Raw genomic sequence first — 19,853 nt, forward strand, 5'->3', positions numbered from 1 at the left:
TTTGAGTTTTAATAAGTGACGTCACATTAAATTTTGAATAAAAATATTTGAATTTGAATTTGTCGCTAACATTAACTAACAGCCTACTATTGTTATCAGGAGAACCTGTTAATGTCATTGAGAACTTATTTAATTTGTTTATTTTGTTTTAAGCCCACCAACACACAAATTATTTCGATTTTTTTTTACACTTATGAAAATATTCTTTAGAAAATATATACTAATTTTAATAAGGAAAAAGTTATTCAAAAGAGACAGGTCTCATAATGTCTCACAGTCAACATGATGCCTCGTATTGAGGAGAAACACACGTCGAATTGTTTGAAGACGTTTGGCGGATTTAACACTCAAGAAAACTCAAAACATTTGGATAATTATTATGGATTTTCGCAAAGTAACGCCTACTTCAATAAAAGTAAAAGGTTATAAAAAATTACATTTTAGATAGAATTTAGTTTATATTTATATTTCAGTCTATGGATGAATTGGAAGAAACGAAATTCTAAACAGAAACCTGTAGTTCAAAATTGTCTGGGTATTTACTTTATAATTAAAATTTGTACGTACTGTTTGTTTCAATATGAATATAATATATTACAATAAAACTACGGGGATAAATTTAAAGAATATCGCAAGAAGTAACAACCTAGTTGTTGTACATAATATCGTGTATCGTAATAAAGTGTATTAAATCGTTATATCTTAATCATAAACCATAATTTTTATCTTCACACGACAACACCTGGAGGTAAAACCAAAAACTTCTAAAGAATCTTCTAACACATAATTGAAGAGTGCACTCTCAACAAAACATTTCACGTTAAAATCCAAATGCACTTAAATCACGGATACATTGTCATAAAACACACAAACTTACGGCAAATATATCAATGTCAGCCGCTCGCCTAACGAGAGAACACCTCATTCCCGCTCCATGTGAAAAATATCTCTCGAATTTATTTTATTAGATACTTGAGTCTCGATAAGAACGCAGAACTGATTGACTTGTAAACGATTGATCTTTCGAATTTGAGAGTTGGGGTTGAATAACCCGTTACGTTGAAATAACAGGAGCATTCTTTTTAAACGGTTTAAATTTAAGCACATTCTAGAAGACGTCTTCATTTGTTATCTGTGATCTATTTTGTCTCTTTTATGCAGATTTATGTAGAGACATCACGTTAGATCAAATACATTCTATTCTTTACCACTGATGTAGAATGCTGTACTAGAAGGATCGCCAAACATTAGCCTTTAAGATATTAACGATTGCTACATATAACATGACTGAGATAATCAATTTATTAATATAAAACTTTTTTTTATGGAAAAGGAGGATAAACGAGATTAGGGGTCACCTGGTGTTAAGTGATCACCGCCGCACAAATTCTCTTGCAACACCAGAGGAATCAGAGGAGTGTTGCTGACTTTAAGTAAGGCTTACGCGCTTTTTTGAAGGTACCCATGTCGTATCGTCCCGGAAACACCGCACAAGGAAGTTCATTCCACAGCTTTAATTAAGGCCCTGTCTCTAAAATTGCTGTTTGTTTTCAATAGACTTTAAAAAATTCCTTTTTCAATTTGACTGTTTATTGTTTTTTTTGTGTTTTTCATCTCATATCTACCTCACTATAATATTACCAACCAAACTCATTTGGTGATAATGCCAAAAGCCAACCGAATGTATCGGAACTTAATAAAACCATTCCTAGCGTCTTTTCTATAATATATAAACTTTTACTATCCCTTTCTTTCGACTGTAATGAAATTGTCTAAACAAATTACGTTACTTGCTGTCACTATGTGTCCCAATTCGTACACTTTCGAGTCACGCGTCCTCTTTATTATCACACTATTCATAGATTTAAAGAATTAATGTTGATTAAAAAGTTTAAATATAAAGACAATCAGAAAGGTTGTATCTAAGGTTACAACGACCTTAAGAATTTAAAGCCTTTCCCTTTAAGTACAGTGCGTTACATGAACAAACCCAAAATATTATTAAAAGATCTTCAAGGTCCTTACAAATTAAATTTACGTGAAGGTTACAAAGATATAAAATTAATTGTAAAATACCGATCGTATACAAATAATTATACATACATACAGGTTGTCCCAAAGTTATGGGACATGACGGGAAAGTACCTTAAATATCGAAGATAGGCTATTTTACTGAAAGAAGACTTTATGTTATTTTTAAAAGTTAGTAATTCTGCATTCAAAGATTTTCTAATAATTACTTGCCTCGTCTGGGAATCGAACCGACTTAAATGTAAAAAAAAACACCCCTACTTTTATTATGCCAATCGAAAGAATGGCCAAAATAAATAACTCTTCTTAAGTAACATAGTATTTTAAAAGAAAGTAGTCAAGTAAGTGGGTACTTTTTTGTAAATTAATTAATAAAATGCTCAAAATGTGACCAATAAAATTGTGCCTATTGTGCCTATTGACCAATAAAATTTTAAACAACTGCAGTAAACACAGAAATGTATAGACATAGCAGTTTAAGCTTATTATGATGTCATTTGTGGCATATTTCGGCTTTGATTTTATATGACGTGCATTGTCTATCGGTCGTTTTCAATAAGCTATCTATCCTTAGTTTAACTTACTAGAGGTAGACAAATCTATCCTTTTACGCTTACTTACACTTCAATAACCTATTGACAGATAGCATTGGACTATAACTATATTGGACATAACTATGGATAGATAAGATCTTGTCATTAAACGGTGACAGCTATGTATCCGTAACTTAACCGAACGTTATTGGTTCAAACAGACAACTTTTTGTATACATGTTTTCTGATATTATAGGTGAGTTAAAATTCCGATTACGTAACAGAAACCTCAATTTTATTCATATTTAAGGATTTATTCAAAAGCTCTGTGTCTGTACACACTAAACTAATTCCTGACCGTCACATCGATTACGTCATAAAGTAACCGTCGCGTTAAATTCGTAGATGAACCTATCGGATGCTTGACCCAGATGCGAACATCACGCGTGCATACGTCCACTGCAATCATATGCAATCGTGCACGTGTTAGCGAGCGACAATATTGTGAATAATAGCATCTCTTTTGTTAGCGATGTTCCAATAACTCCAAATACAAAGCATGTTTTAACACGAGTAATATTCTAATAATGGTACAATTAACCACACACCACAACGGCTCCTTTCCACAATTTCTGCTGAATGTTTAAGCATTATTGTGTTTCTTTCTGAAGGGCTTAGCTGGTAAAATTACTGGATTTAAAATCTTCTGTCTCAAGGCAACTTTGGATTTTTCAAGATGCCCGTGCAGTTTTGTATTGTAATGGGCAGGGCGTATTAATTACCATCAGCTGATCGTCCTGCTCGTCTCGTCCCTTACTGTCATAAAAAAAAATAAAGAAATTAACAGTACCTTCACGAGCTACTTACAGAATACTTAGTCTGTACAGTGTACACTTATGTTACAGTAACTAAAGTACATATTTGTTTTTGTTTAATTTGAAAAATGTTTGTACTTTGTGCACAGGTTGTCTGTCTGGCAAATGCAAGTTATGTTTTATGCATATTCAGTCAGTTTTTGAAGTGAAAACTTTTTGAGCCGCGTTGCGCACTGAATGTGTAAAGAAAACTCATTTTCGCGTCATCGTCACCAAACTCTTTCCATGAGCTATTTTATATGTACTGTATAATATACTAGTTGACCCGGCAAACGTTGTTTTGCCATATAAATTATTTTTAGAGTTAGACCCTTTCTTGGACATTGCTTTATTTTTCTAAAATAAACGTAGCCTAAGTTACTCCTTATTACATCAGCTACCTGCCAATAAAAGTCGCCGGATTAGGCGGAACAAACAGACAGACAGACAAAAATTGTAAAAAATGTTATTTTGGTGTATGTATCGTATATATATTCATAATATACATTTAGTAAAAAACGGTTATTTCAATATTACAAACAGACACTCCAATTTTATTTAAGTGTATAGATAATTCAGACAATATATTTATAAATTATAGCCTATTTGTTATTCTGGTGTGTATATATATTGCAATTCTTGTATATCAGAATTGCTCGTTTAAAGATATAAAATAGTATTATGTTTTCTCTTCACGCATTTCTTAATATTGATTGATATCGTGAAGGCAGTATTATATGTGGTTAATATTAAAACGTAACAAATAAAAACATTCTTATATAAGAAAGCTAAAAGCCATAAAAATGCTCAAATAATTCAATTAATTATTACCACTCATAATAACCAATTACAAGAAACAGAAATTTATACAAGATTTATGACGAAAGCACTCGCTTCATCACGATTATAATTGGGCTGATTAAACCTCGTATTAAATATATCAAGCGTGGCAGATTGACCAAGTATGGAGACAGGTTACTTACTCTACGGCGTCCAGCTGTGTTAACAATTAAACCTTATTATCGACGAACATCTTATAGCCCATTAAAATTTATCAATTATCATATTAATTATGAAAAATAGGTCACATTTAAAAGGATACAGAAAGTCGTAACACGCAATCGATAACTGATTTACACAGACATTTTATCAACCATGTTTGCGAATTTAAATTCTGAACATTGTTCCATATATCTTACGCAAGAGGCCGTACAGTTGAGTAGATTATATACAGATACTAGTGGACCCGACAGACATTGTCCTGTACATACGTCTTAAATTTGAAAAATCGGTCCAGCCGTTAGGAGGAGTTCACTAACATACACATGAGCAGGAGAATTATATTATCTGGACGGAATTGAGAATCTAAACCAATCTCAAATTCACTGGAACACACAAAAAATCATCAAAATCGGTCCAGCCATTTAGGAGATAGTTCAATAGTGAATCTAAACCATTCTCGAATCCACCTGAAGACACACACCAATCTCAAATTCACTGGAACAACCAAAAACTTCATCATAATTGGTCCAGCCGTTTAGGAAGTAGTTCAATTGTGAACTAAAATCCTCGAATCCCCTTGAACTCACAAAAATTTCATCAAAATCGGTCCAGCCGTTTAGGAGGAGTTCAGTGACATACACACGCACACAAGAAATATATATAGTATGATACAGGGTGTAAAGTACTCAAGGAATCGAGCGGAGTTAGGTAACCTCTCCCGTACAAGATCGCCACAGTTTTACTTCAGAATGAGAAGCATTTATAATTTATTACAAACATTATACAATTATTTTACAAAAGTAACAAAACTATGTCATGTTAAATAGTATTGGTAAACAGTAAATAATTTTTCACACAATTTTTATCTATATCTGTTGCCAATAGATTGGCCAATGTTCTGGGAAGTTTTTAAAAATAGTGAGAAGCCATAGGCTCCCCATTTTTTTTTGATACCTTGAACATTTTCATGAATTTAGCTGGAGCAGTTATCTTGAACTTACGACTCAATTCTAAACTAGTTCCGCATTGTCTAAACTATTCATAGTTTCTTATGTGGTTATTGCAACTGTAGTTAATAATTGTCAACAATAAAATTAACTAAAAGTGTTAAAAAAAATTAGAAAAAAGTCCTAAACCACAATTAGGTGAAAAAGGCGGATAAAAGGGGAAAACATTTATTATCTCCTAAGCTACGCAAAATCGTAGAACACACAGCTTTCAAATTTTACCTTTGGACGTCTACTTCTCGGCCATCCTGTATATAATCTGTGTAACTATTACGGTGTATGAAAAACAGCCCGTTGACAGAAAGACACACGGATAATCAGACATAGGAGACTAAGTAATAAAGTTCCATTGGTTACCTCTTGGAACCCTAAAAAGATTGCCATATATTAACATATCTAATAAAGTATAACTCAATACGGTGCGGACTGAAGTTCTGTAAATAAATCTAATATATTAAATTCTCATGTCGCGGTGTTTGTTGTTAAACTCCCTCGAAACGGCTTGAGCAATTCTCATGAAACTTTGAGTGCATATTGGGTAGTTCTGAGAATTGGACAACATCTATTTTTCATCTCCCTAAATACATAAATAGTAAGACATACAACTTCAAATTTTCACCCATCTACAATCAACAGTTACTTTTGTATAGCGATTTTAATATCGGCAATACAACGTTTGCTGGGTCAGCTAGTAAATAAATAAATTTAAATGTTTTATTAAAAAATGACTCTGTCGTAAGTCCTACTACTCCACAGCTGAATATCTAAGTGATCGGGCAGCCTGGGACTGATTATGATTGTTTTATAGCGATAGAAATGACTGTACAGTATTGTATATTTTTATTATAAAGAGCTCAAAAAAGGCATGCTGGGAGAGTTCCTTGCGCCGTTTGTTTCCGAAGCGTTAGTAGTATCGAGTATATTAGAAATGACATAAAAAAGAATTCTAAAGGAAGCAATTTTGAGAAAATAAATGCCGTTTATGCCTTTTTGGCTTTGATGTATATCAACAATGTTGCCACTTAATAAAAGTAATGTGAAAATAGTCTTGGCTATGTGCTAAGCTTGGCTATAGCCCAAAGACGTGATCAGAAATCTCTTATATTGCATTCACGGCATCTTTACATATGCTCAACTTTTACTTAATATTGCACAAGTTTATCGAAAACTTTCAACTACCATTACAAGTGTCGTACTTAAATGGAGTATTGCAATAAAATGTCGACCGCAAAAATACATTTGAGACGTCTCTACTGATATTATAAAGTTGAATATTTTTTTTTGTTTGAACCTAGGATGAAGTTTATACCTAGATGTGACAAACAAAAACAAAAACTAGGAGAAATATGGGAAATGTTACAGTTTCTGTTTTGTTTGTTGGTTACCGACGTCTACTTTTGATCAAGACGTCGGTTATCATCTATATTTATCGTAAAATTTGGGTTATCAACAGTAATTTGCGAAATAAAGTGGTTACTGTGTGTTAGATATTACAACTCATCTTAAGAAACGGGTTATTTATTAAGCTGCAATAGCCCCTAACCTATCATATGTAAGCACTATTTAAGTTAAAAAAATTCCTTGATTTGTAAAGCACATTAATAAATGATAAAAAAACCACAATATAGAAATAATCAGTAGTCATATAAAATTATTAATTAGTTTATTAATTCAAAGAGCAAGCATTTCCACCATGTTCTAATGATTTTTAATGTGTCTGAGTTAAATAATAATTGTTTGTGCCTTTCGGGTGGATGGCAGATCCAGTCGATACTTCATCCTAGGTTTGAATGTGCTAATCTCTGGATCTATTTTGATAATTTTTATATACGATAGCTAGTTTCCCGAGCAATAGTAGAATCACAGTAGTTAATAAAAAGTACTTAGTGAAACCAGAATTATATTTCTGAAGATATAAAGTATGACCTTTATTTACTACATCTCAAAATGTCTGAAATACTTTATTTGATAAAAAAAAATTATTCGCTTTGGAGTAATGCTCAGTTCATATTTTCACAGAATATTGATCATAAAAAACTAATAATTAAACGGTTTTTCTATTCATCTGTAGAGATTATACTCTTGGGTTTTAAGTAGATAAGCTTAACATCACTCACAACTTTGGTAAATTAATTCATGCACACGGGCTGATATGTAAATTTGAATATCCCGAATATTTTCTGAATTTTCATATCAAATACATATACTTATATAATTAATGGTGAAATAAAAAAAATTGTCGTAAAAAGGTTATTTACAAAAGAAGAAAGGCAAGTGGTGGTAATATGATAGTCTAGACCAGTGGGAGGCTCCTTTGCACCGGATACCAGCTAGATTATGGGTATCACAACGGCACCTATTTCTGCCATGAAGCAGTAATGTGTAAGCATTACTGTGTTTCGGTCAGAAGGGCGCCGTAGCTAGTGAAATTACTGGGTAATTGAGACTTATCATCTTATGCTTCAAGGTCACGAGCGCAATTGTAGTGCCACTCCGAATTTTTGGGTTTTTGAATAATCTTGAGCGGCACTGCATTGTAATGGACAGGGCGTATCAATTACCATCAGCTGAACGTCCTGCTATTCTCGTACCTTATTTTCATAAAAATGTCTAATTGATGCTAAGGTGTAATAAAGCGCTATTGAGCGTGGAAGATGGCACCTTAACTGCTTTGTTCAAAGCTGTTTAATTCAACGATGTTTAAGTTATTTAATACTCATTATGGTTTATTTTTGACAACTAATAATATTTTACCAGTGGGAGGCTCCTTTGCACATGATGCCGGCTAGATTATGCGTGTCACAACGGCCGGCGCCTATTTCTGCCGTGAAGCAGTAATGTAAGTACCAAGCGAGCATCGTTGAACAAGAGATTGTCTTATGTTTGACGCGAGTATACCTTAATATATTCCGACGTTATGCGCACGACGTATTATACTACATAGACGGTTTAGAAGTCTCAAATAGCGGATAAAATCATGTGTCATCCTATCAACATGTACCAGGACTTCATATGTAGCTTAGAGGATTAAAGTAAAATTTGCATCGGATACAGCGATTTCATTGACTGAGTTTTTGGACGCCGAATTACATTTGATAATGTGCAGCAGACTGTATCAACAGCAAGATCAAAAACAGTATTTGACACAGAATTCCAAAGATATACCATAAGCATCTTGTATCATTTATCGAAAAGGTAAGCTGTGAGTCGGAATAAACCTATTTAATATATGTACGAAAAAAATCTAAAATAATTATATCACTTATAACTTTGTATCACTATGATCACTACTAAAACCTATAATTATCCTATTCTCGAAACTTTACATTCGTCTCATTATCTTGAAGACAAAATTTTTGAAGCTTTCACTTCTACTACGTCTGAATTGCACACATGTTTCTATTAATTATTTTATTTATTAAAACTGAAAAATGTTTTTTCAAAATTCTCGATTACATGCAAAGCTCCCTTTAGGTTTAAATAATAAGTAAATAATAAATAAGTAATCTCTGTATTACCAGTAAAAACCAAACTAGAGAATTTTAAAATGGCCGCCTTGCAAATTAGGCTTTAATTTTTTTACGATATTATTCTACAAGCGCTGACCCGGAAACGTTGTTTTGTCATATAAATTATGTTCCCCGCGCCCGCTCATTGTACGAAATGTCATTGAATTATTTTTATTGCGAATATATAGGTATTTCTAAGTCATAAAATATAGATTCCGGATATGTAATCACCAACATATCATATAATCCTTCTCCGTAACGTTTTCATAAAAAAAACGCTACATCTTATGGTACATTTAAGTATTATTTCCATCGGTACAGTATTACCAAAGGAAAAACCGGTTAGAAAAACAGTGTAAAGTTTAAAATATATATTTATTTGCATTATTAACGCTTTTCATTTATTATGATTCAAAACGTATTGGTTACCGACTGTTACTTACTTACGCTGACTTACGCTAGGCTTCCTGTACTTTTCTTTTGTATTAGTCCATGAACTGAGGTTTGTATTGTCTTTTTTTTATGAAAATAAGGGACGAGACGAGCAGGACGTCAGGAGGGAAGGACGAGCGGCACTGCGGGCAAGATTATTGAAAAACCCAAAATTTCTGAGCGGTACTACAACTGCGTCCGTCACGTTGAGACAAAAGATGTCAAGTCTCATTTGCCCAGTAATTTCACTAGCTACGGCGCCCTTCAGACCGAAACACGGTAATGTTTACACATTACTGCTTCACTAGCTTTAATCTAGTCGGCATCCGGTGAGAAGGAGCCTCCCACTGGTTATCTTAAATCTTAATGGTAGATCTCTGATGACATCGAATCACATACGCTAAAGTACGGTCTTCCAGATAATATTAAGTGTTTAGTTACGTAAATGTTTGGAGCACAATTAGTTACTGTCGCGATCCGAAAACAGCATTTATATATAATATTTCAAGGAAAATATAATTGAAGTCGGACTTATGATTATGAGTAACATATCTGGCAAGAAATCTAGATTGTTTATGACCATTTAGGTAATTCTACCTTTCGTATAATAATTTTAGTCGAAAGCGAATCAACTTATATAGAGATTTCATTTGAAACATATCAGGGTTGTGTACCGCGGTGTATTTATCGAAGCACTTACATCAATATTTTGTTACCTAATGTTATAATTTTATGTTATTTGTGAACAAGGTATTTTTCAAGTGAAAACTTCTGAAGCTTTGGGAGTATTGAATGAGACTGAGCCGTCACGCTCGTTGGAATAAAGAAAACTAAACGAGTCTCACTCGGTGAACATAAATGTATTGAGTACTCTTGTTTCGATGGAGTTTTTGATGTGAATTGAAGAAAATGCCGACATCGTTTATATTTTTTATATATATATATATAAATTAAATACTCTTTAAAAGATTAAAACGCGTGTAATAGTACCTGTATTTTTACATTCGGTTATTGCGTAAAAGTATCATTTTACTGTTATTTTATTTAATCCGCCGTGTCGTGATCTTTTCAGAGCATATTTTTAGAGGGAAATCAAAACTGGACGTGGATAGTAATAAAAATGTAACTTTAATGCAAAAACCTAATGTTATAAATTTATCAAATTAATTTACGAAGCTTGAACGAAATCTCGCCTTTTAAATTTCAGAACTATTACAATTAATTTATGTTTAAAAGTATATCTATAAGAAAACTCAACTTTCATCCATATTAAACTGTAAAAATATTTCACTGCTGAGATTCATTACCTCGACCTCGATGATGCTGATGACAATATCGCGCGGTATGCCTCAGATCAGCGTGATTTTGTCGCTCGTGCAGCGTTTTGCCAATGCGTATTATTTTACGTGTAGCAATGGATTGCTTATAAATAGGACAATTTGAATCTGAGAGCTATTGAAACAAGCTATAAGACCATTCAAAATAAGTTTGCAGTTTCTCATTTCACGTTTCACTCTCGGTTTTGGTAAATATTATAAATCTAGTGCCCTGGGGCACTGCCGATTCGATAAATCTGTTTAGAGGGAGAAAATTACGAATCGAATATAGTTACCTAAAGGAGATTGAAACGCTTCCAAACATTTCTGGGCCCAGATGAAAGTTGCACCATTTAAAAGCTCAAACAAGTTAAAACTAAAAACAAGCCGGTAACTCAACGACTGCGACAAGAAACGAAGTGACAATGACGTAGAAATGAAATGATCTGTCAGTCTGTCACTGTCAAAGCGAAGTTAGCTTAGGAACAAGGATTTTACAGTATCGATTTTTTATGTCAATCGCTTTATTGACTAAATAAAATTATTGCTCAGTTCGGTTTTCTCATAACATAATAATATATTTTATTCATAATATGGTCATTCGAACTTCAACTATGGACCTAACTAATATTATTTACATAAAACAACTGGATCTTAATGTTTTTTAATCGATTAAATATTCATTCGATTCCATTTTAATCGATTTACTCCATTTTTTGTCTATTTAAATGTTTTTTTCGTTTTGTAGATTGCAAAATAAGCTAGTTTTTTGTATTTTACAAAAATATATTTCAACTTGTTAACATCAGGCCTAAGAGTCCCATTCTCCTTTACTAATTTCTGACGGGTACGAAATTTACTATAATATTTTAAGGTGAAAATTAATATTTTACAATAACTGTTAAAGCCGAGATCTTTTCCGATTTAATTTCACAATATGATCGAAATAATAAAATAATGTTATTATATTTTTTAAGGTATAGGTGATCACTTATGAAGACATCCTCTCGCGAATTCGTTTAAAACGACTACGACAAATTTTACATTTAACAAAAAAAAATTTTTTTTGTAAGAGCCATAGAAACAGGACTAATTATAATTCTTTATAAAAAAAATTAAAATCCTTCGTGTGTTTGATTAAATATATCTACTATTGCCGCCGATATAAATGATTATATTTTTTTATGGAAATGAAGGACAAATGAGCGTACGGGTCACGTGATGTTAAGTGATCACCACCGAATGTGGGCATTCTCTTGCAACACCAAAGGAATCCCAGGAGCGTTGCCGGCCTTTAAGGAACGTTTACACGCTTTTTTTAAAAATAATTAATAACTATAATCATAATATACTAAAATTAAAATCTTCTAGTTTAATATTAAGAACTTTCTACATCGTACAGCTTTTTTATCACCGATTCATTATCTGGTAATATTCCCGAACCGATACTACTAAGGGACCTTCAATTCTGGTATTGCGAATGTTCATGGGAGGTTCTCACTTTTCACCAAATAAGCAACTTAACATTTACCCTTTTAAATATAATTTGAGCACGATTTATATTTACAAACCAATAATAGTTATCTTTTCATGTTAAATGGTTTGGGTAAGAAAAAAAATTGCATACCAAAAGATGATTTTTCCTCTTCTATTAACATAAAAAAAAATATTAATTGTTAAGCAACCACTTACATACTCTTTCTTAAACATTTTATAATGCCAATAAAATTTAAAATAGTACCATTTTAAAGTTAGAACGTATTTGAAGGCAATAATAATAATTAAAACAAAGAAATTATGCCCGAACGAATATATATAAAAATAAAATTATATATTTAAACAAATTGAAAACTTCCTTCTTTTAATAAAGAGTCTTATATTAATCTGATAGCGTATTTAGCTAAATTAAACTTTTATTCCTAAATGTCGTATAGAAATCGTGAATTTTCTACAGATTGGAATTTTATATCAAAGTGAGCAAATCAAATTTTTTATGCAAAACTATTGTTGTACTACCTGATTCGAATTTTTTGTGGGTAGTTTACTAAAATGTAACATATAGTCTACTTATATTAAAAATACTACTTCAAGTTCTAATTTGTATATACTTAGTTGTTTTTCATCTGATTCAAGAACAAACAAAAAAAATAACACAATCATTGAGATCATATTTTCTTTGACTAACGCGAGTGTTACACAAATGATTTAAGTTTTCTTTAGTGTTAATTCCGCCAGATTTTGGCGAGACAACACGTCCTGAGGATGCCTCGTGTAGAGGCGAAACACGTGTCGAATTGTTTTAAAAACAAATATTGGCGGAATTAACGCTAAAGAAAACTTAAATCATTGGTATAATTATGAATTTCCGCAAAGTAACGCCTAATTCAATAAAAGCGAGTGTTACACATTTAAATAAAACACTTTTAAAGGATTAAAACGCGTGTAAACGTAACACCAGTGACCCGTACGCGCGTTTGTCCTCCTATTCGATAAAAAAAATTGTAACTGTGTTTTTACTACTAAGTCCAGGAAGTCCCCCTGAAAACGACATCTGTAAAGGTCTTGAAACGTCGGGGTAAAATAATAATAAAAATTTAACTTGTACGCAAAAATCTAGTGTAAAAACACAGTTACAATTACACGCGTTTTAATGCTTTAAAAGTGTATAAAAATACATTTATTGATTGCATATTAAAAACGTGGAAAGTTATTAGCATTATAAATTAAATAATAAATCTATTATTTAGTTTAAGAAGGATTTAACGTAGTCTATCTGATATAGGTAATTTGGATGGATTCATTCGCGGTATAATTTTTTACTTTTTAAACGCTGTGAGTCACAATATTTTGGCAGACCATCAAAAGTAATGTAAGTGTAAAGTATAAGTGAATGGCGAGACTGGCAATAGGCACACGTGCTTAAATATCGTGATTCTATAATAGCACCAACCAACTGGACCTCGGCTCGAAACTAGAAACCATATGTTAACTTACACATCAAATACCAAACACTTATCACTGTATTTAAACACTTATTTACTGTCAAGTTTGCGATCACAAAGTTGATGAAAGTTGCGATCGTATTTACGCAAAGTCTAGCTCGTCTGTTAGCACAACCACGTCGCGGTGATGTAGAGCTTAAACTGATTTTTTGTCGAAGGCATCGGCGCTTGTGCTTACTGTTTGCTCTACATTTGTCGACCGTGCGAACACGGCACATGTTTAAATCTCCCTTGAAAATAGTACTTCTCATTACACTAACTGCGTACAGAACTATCTACTCCTATAACTGGTTGGATTATGTTACCTATCTCCGCTACAATTGCAAACACTTTCAAACTCTTAGAACTTCCGATATGTTCGGTATAAATAGTATTTTATCAATGGCCGATCTTAATTTGGATGCGTGTATCATGATTGTCTGCCTCAAATACCATACCAATTACCGACCAATAATAAAACTTTTATAATAAAAGATAACGTATTGATTTCGCGTAAATAAGGCGACCTATATAGATACTGATGTAAATTACTGCTGATATTTTACTACCTCCGCACTTAGATAACTTTTAATAATAAAATATATCGGGATATTTATGTGACTAAAATTGTAACAGATTTGAATAAAATATAATTCCATTTGTAATGTAAAATATAGGTCAAAGTAATACTTAAATAGGTAAATATCTTTGTATTTGGTATATGCTATGCCATGTCTAGTTTGGGGCTAGATAATTTGTGTGAAAAGCGTCACTTATTATTTTAACCGATTTTAAAAAAGGAGGAGGTTCTCAATTTGACTGTATTTTTTTATGTTTGTTTCTTCAGAACTATAGACTGGGTGAACCGATTTTGATGATTCATTTTTATATGAAAGCTGGTGCTTCTCGTGTGGCCCCAAAATAACAATAATGGCAACTAAAATTAGATTGTATAAAAATACTCAATTATTTTTTACGTCTTAGTGCATATTATATCTATTGTTCTGAAATAGTTTTTTTTGAAGTGGGTTGTTTTTTGTTAAATTTATTTTATTTGAGTTTTAATTTACAAATACCTGAAAAAAAAATATGTAGCCCTAACTTGATATAGCTAGGTAGGTCGGGGCTTATACTTGTCATCTGATGGTATGTGACGACCTCTCAACACCAGAGAGATCACTCTATAAAATGTCGGATAAACGTACATATGAATTCGAAAACCACAAAGTAGCTAGCAGCTAGTTAAATTACTGGGGAAATGAGACTTGACATCTTATGACTGAAGGTGACGAGGTAAATTTCAAGAATCCTGAGCGGCACTGCATTGTAATGGGCAGGACGTATCAATCACCATCATCTGAAAATCCTGCTCGTGTTGTTTCTTATTCTCATAAAAAAATTTTTGGTGGGCGAGGATTGAACCGAGGACTTCGTGGTGAGAGTCAACGGTTCCACCACCTATTATGGCACCGACTCCTTTTTGACGGTTGAATTTGCTTGATCTCTATCATCGATAACGATAACGATATCTATACCTAAAGAAATATTTGAATGTAATTTTCACCACCTTAAAGATGTTGGATTTGCTTGTGATTTTGCACAAAGGAAAATAAACTTTATTCAAATAGGATTAAAGCGTAAGCGCTTTTGAATCGTTCTTATTAGTATTTAATTTAACCAGTTGGAGGCTCCTTTGCACAGGATGCCGGCTAGATTATGGGTACCACAACGGCGCCTATTTCTGCCGTGAAGCAGTAATGTGTAAGCATTACTGTGTTTCGGTCTGAAGGGTGCCGTAGCTCACTAGCTAATGTTAAGTCTCAAGGTGGCGAGCGCAATTGTAGTGCCGCTCAGAATTTTTGAGTTTTTCAAGAATCCTGAGCGGCACTGAATTGTAATGGGCAGGGCGTATCAATTACCATCAGCTCAACGTCCTGCTCGTCTTGTCCCTTATTATCATAAAAAAAAATATTGAGTATACCATATGTTCGGAAAAAGAAGAGCTCGTGAGAAGAACATATAAGAAACTAAACGGTCAATTAATTAATCAAATAGATTATTGTACATTTGCTATACCATGTTCAAGGTTAAAAAGCGTTTTAAATATTTCATAAGAAGTAATAAAAAAAATACACTTACATATTAGATGCATCAACTTTTAGAACTTGAATTCATTGTTTGTGTAAGAATGCTTCGTGAACATGATCACTGTCACAATTAGTAATCGCATCAAACAAATACCATGGTTTATTAACTTATAACAGGGCAACCTAGCAGCAGTCGTTCATGAGAAAACGTATGGACACTCGTATCAATGTTAATACACAATTTTCTTAATGTTGGCTAAGGCAGCGGCTTGGTGAGAATTAATATTAATTATGTCTCAAAGAAAAGTAAAGATAAGTCCTCGAATGGCGATCACGTACCGGAAGATGTAGTGTTGGTAGGGCCCCCACAAGATGGACAAGATCGCCGGAATACGTTGGATGAGGGTAGCGTAAGGCAGATCGTCGTGTAGATCTTTGGGAGAGGCCTTTGTCCAGCAGTGGATGTCTTCCAGCTGATGATGTCTCAAAGTGACGAGTACAATTGTGATGCCACTCATAATTTTCGGTTTTATCAATAATCATAAGCGGCGAGTAATAGGTAGGGTTTATACATTAGGGAACATATTGCTCGTCTTGTCACTTTTATCAGAATAAAAAGCCATCAAATATATCGATGCACATATTATGTATATGGGAAGAAATCGAGTCTTTTATTAATAGCACATTTGATGCTGCATTTAAACCAGATTAGACGACAATGTACCACGCCTTGGAGTGAGCTTCCTTTTGAGGTGTTTCCAGGACGATACCTTTTTTTATGAAAATAAGCGATGAGACGAGCCTACCCATTACAATGCAGTGCCACTCAGGATTCTTGATAACACAAAAATTCTAAGCGGCACTACAATTGCTCTCGTCACCTTGAGACATAAGATGTTAACTCTCATTTGCCCAGTAATTTCACAAGCTCTGTCGCCTGTAACAAAAGTGCGTTCACCTTTTTTACAGGTCGGCAACGTTCCTGTGATTCCTCTGTGTTGTAAGAGAATTAGGCGGAGGTGATCACTTAACATCAGGTGACCTGTACGCGTCACGTACGTTTCAATTCGTAAAAATAGTTGTATTTATAATTTAATGCTTATTATTAAACTCGCTCGCAGTGAGTATCTACCGTCTGTTTTAATTAAAAATGGAGTTTTAATTAAGTTGTAACTTTGCAACTCGAATAGGAAATCATTTCTGTCAACTCAAATGATTAAGGCTGGGTTGCACCAACCAACTTTAGCAATAAAAACACGTTAAAGTACCGGTTAACCAAAAAATGTGTTGCACCATTTGACAACTTTTAGATGACGTCATAACTTTAACTTTTAACCGTAACCGTCCAATCTTCGCAGGTTAGAGCTATTGTTAATAATAAATAGCTAAATAGCGACCTGACAAAAGTTTCAGAAGAATATTCAAAATTGATTTGATTTTTAACTTTAACTCTAACTATGCCAAGGAATAGATGGTGCAATACATTCCGCAGTTTATGTTAAAGTTCGCGTTACTGTTAACATTATGACTTATACCTTAACTATAACAGCTAGCAACCAAGCCTAAGATTCTCAAGCTTTTGTAAACTTTATCGATAGAAGCAACTTGGAAGACAAACTTTTATAAACAAACAGAGATACCAATGGGAGGCTCCTTTGGACAGGAAGCCGGCTAGATTATGGGTACCACAATGCCTATTTCGGTGTTTCGGTCTGAAGGGTGCCGTAACTAGTGAAGTTACTGGGCAAATGAGACCTAACATCTTATGTCTCAAGGTGACGAGCGCAATTGTAGAGCCGCTCGGAATTTTTGGGATTTTCATGAATTCGGAGCGGCACTTCATTGTAATTGGTAGGGCGTATCAATTACGATCAGCTGAACGTTCAGCTCGTCTCGTCCCTTATTTTAATAAAAAAAAACTTACAATTATATATACTGTAAATATTCTTAGAAATCTTTTACGATAGCTGTTAAGATTTGATATTTCTTAAAGTGATATCCCTCACTTTTGGGATTAATTACACAAATTAAATTTGAAAACGAAATTTATAAACGATGCGAGACTTGAACGCGCGACCTCTTCCGTTCGAGCGCTCTTCCACTGAGCCAACCGTTCGTGTGACGTATCGTTGATAAATCTTTTTTTTATTTTTTTGTTATTTATGATAATAAGGGACGAGCCGAGCAGGACGTTCAGTTGATGGTTATTGATACGCCCTGCCCATTTCAATGCAATACCACTCAGGGTTCTTGAAAAACCCCAAAAATTCTGAGTGGCACTACAATTGCGCTCGTCACCTTGAGACATGAGATGTCTTTTGAGTCTCATTTGCCCAGTAATTTCACTAGATACGGCGCTCTTCAGACCGAAACACAATAATGATTACACATTACTGCTTCACGGCAGACATTGGCGCCGTTGTGGTACCCATAATCTAGCCGGCATCTTGTGCAAAGGAGCCTCCCTCTGGTATATATGTCTTGTATGTCTATATCACTATCATATCACTAACTCCAACTTTTGTACAAACACATAGGTAGTAAGACGAACAGAGTATTGTGATATTCCGCATTGGTGGTGTAAAATTTGGGTCTTAAACTAAATCAATTCTAAAAGCTTTCTACAGGAGAAAGAAACTCTATCATTAAAGAACTGCTGATGAATGGACAGATAAATAAATGAACTGGTTACCGAACTGTTCAAAAGTTTCACAATATCAACAAAGTTTCAAAAGAATATATAAGTTTAATATAAATCACGTCTGGTTTTTTACTATTAATTCCGCGTCGGCGGTTTCATTGAAATGAAATGAAAATGTCAGAAATATATAGACGACATTATGTCAAACAGGCGGCCGATATTCAAGGAGATTAATTTGGTGTAACATTTTGTTGCTGTCTCGAGTGTCACTATAAATATTTTAGCTTTAACATCTTTCATTATGCAAACAAATATATTCCCTTACTGTTGTAGTGAGGGTTAGCTTGTGAGTTAGTTGGTTTTGAATGTTGTCTAAACAATTCAGATTTACTCCGTTCAAAAAGTTATTTTACCAAATAATAAATTAATTTTGGATGCGCCGCAACTATTATTTATTTTCTTGTTATATGGTTATGGCAATTTATAGCGACGACGGTTACTTTGCAATGGATCCCATAATCAGAACCTAACCAAATTCTCACCAAACTTCAGTTGAAGTATATCCTTTCCAATAAAAAAAACATTGCGTGCGTACAAAGTACACGTGTCAGAAGTGAAACCTGCATGGTGCATGAACCTCTAAACCGAATATGAATTCCTGGTACGTGCTGCTAGCCATTCCTACCATCACTAATATATATAATAATATGTTCTCCTGGTGTCTATGTAGAAGTATGTATATATGTATGGATGTATAAGTCGTGCGTTTGGAGTCAGAATATATTAAGGTATACTCGCGCCATACTTAAGACAATCTCTTCTTTAACTATGATCGCCTGGTACCAAAACATTGTATTATGCTTCCTATCTCATTATCTCTCATGTTAAATATTATGAATTGATTGATGTGACTGCTCTTTTTCGTTTCAACGACTTTCAAGCAAAATGTTGACTTTTTAGTACATACATACATACATACATAAAATCAGTTTCCCGTAGACCCCTACGGGAAAGAGGCGTGATAGGCAGAGACCACTTCTTTCCACTTGCTACGATCCTTACATACTTCTTTCGCTTCGTCCACTTTCATTATTCCTTTCATACATGCTCTCCGGTTTAGGGTACTCTTGACCTGGCCTTTTTTCAAGACGTCCCTGATTTTATCTTGAAACGTCCGCCTAGGTCTACCCCTTCCAACACTTTCATTCACACTGGCCTTATACACTTTCTGCGTCAATCGTTCTTCATTCATTCTCTCGACATGTCCAAACCATCTCAGTAAATTAATTAGTCAAGTGCTATAATTATAAGTATGAAACAAATGTGAAACACGAAAAGCACTTTAACTAAATATATATGCAGAGGTTACTTAAATGTTCAATATGCATTCATCAATCTCAAGTCGGTTGCACAAAAATAAACACATCGTTTCTTATATTATATATTTAAAATTAATTTTA

At 33.6% G+C, this 19,853-nt stretch overlaps 1 protein-coding gene across 6 annotated transcripts in view; it reads right to left on the reverse strand.

Annotated features, from left to right (window-relative positions):
* Nucleotides 1-19,853, reverse strand: part of LOC126975294 (monocarboxylate transporter 10-like) — a 291,514-nt gene that overhangs the window by 105,420 nt on the left and 166,241 nt on the right. Inside the window, exon 1 of one of the 6 annotated variants that reach the window (XM_050823105.1) lies at nucleotides 13,679-13,832. The exons of 2 other annotated variants lie outside the window; for them this stretch is intronic. The gene's annotated coding sequence lies outside the window, so the exon portion shown is untranslated. Of the gene's footprint in view, nucleotides 1-13,678; nucleotides 13,833-19,853 lie in introns of those variants that run through there. 3 more of the 6 variants (XM_050823103.1, XM_050823106.1, XM_050823104.1) reach the window with 3 other exon arrangements.

This window comes from Leptidea sinapis, chromosome 35 (genome assembly GCF_905404315.1).
Source record: "Leptidea sinapis chromosome 35, ilLepSina1.1, whole genome shotgun sequence".
Taxonomy (NCBI): Eukaryota; Metazoa; Arthropoda; class Insecta; order Lepidoptera; family Pieridae; genus Leptidea; species Leptidea sinapis.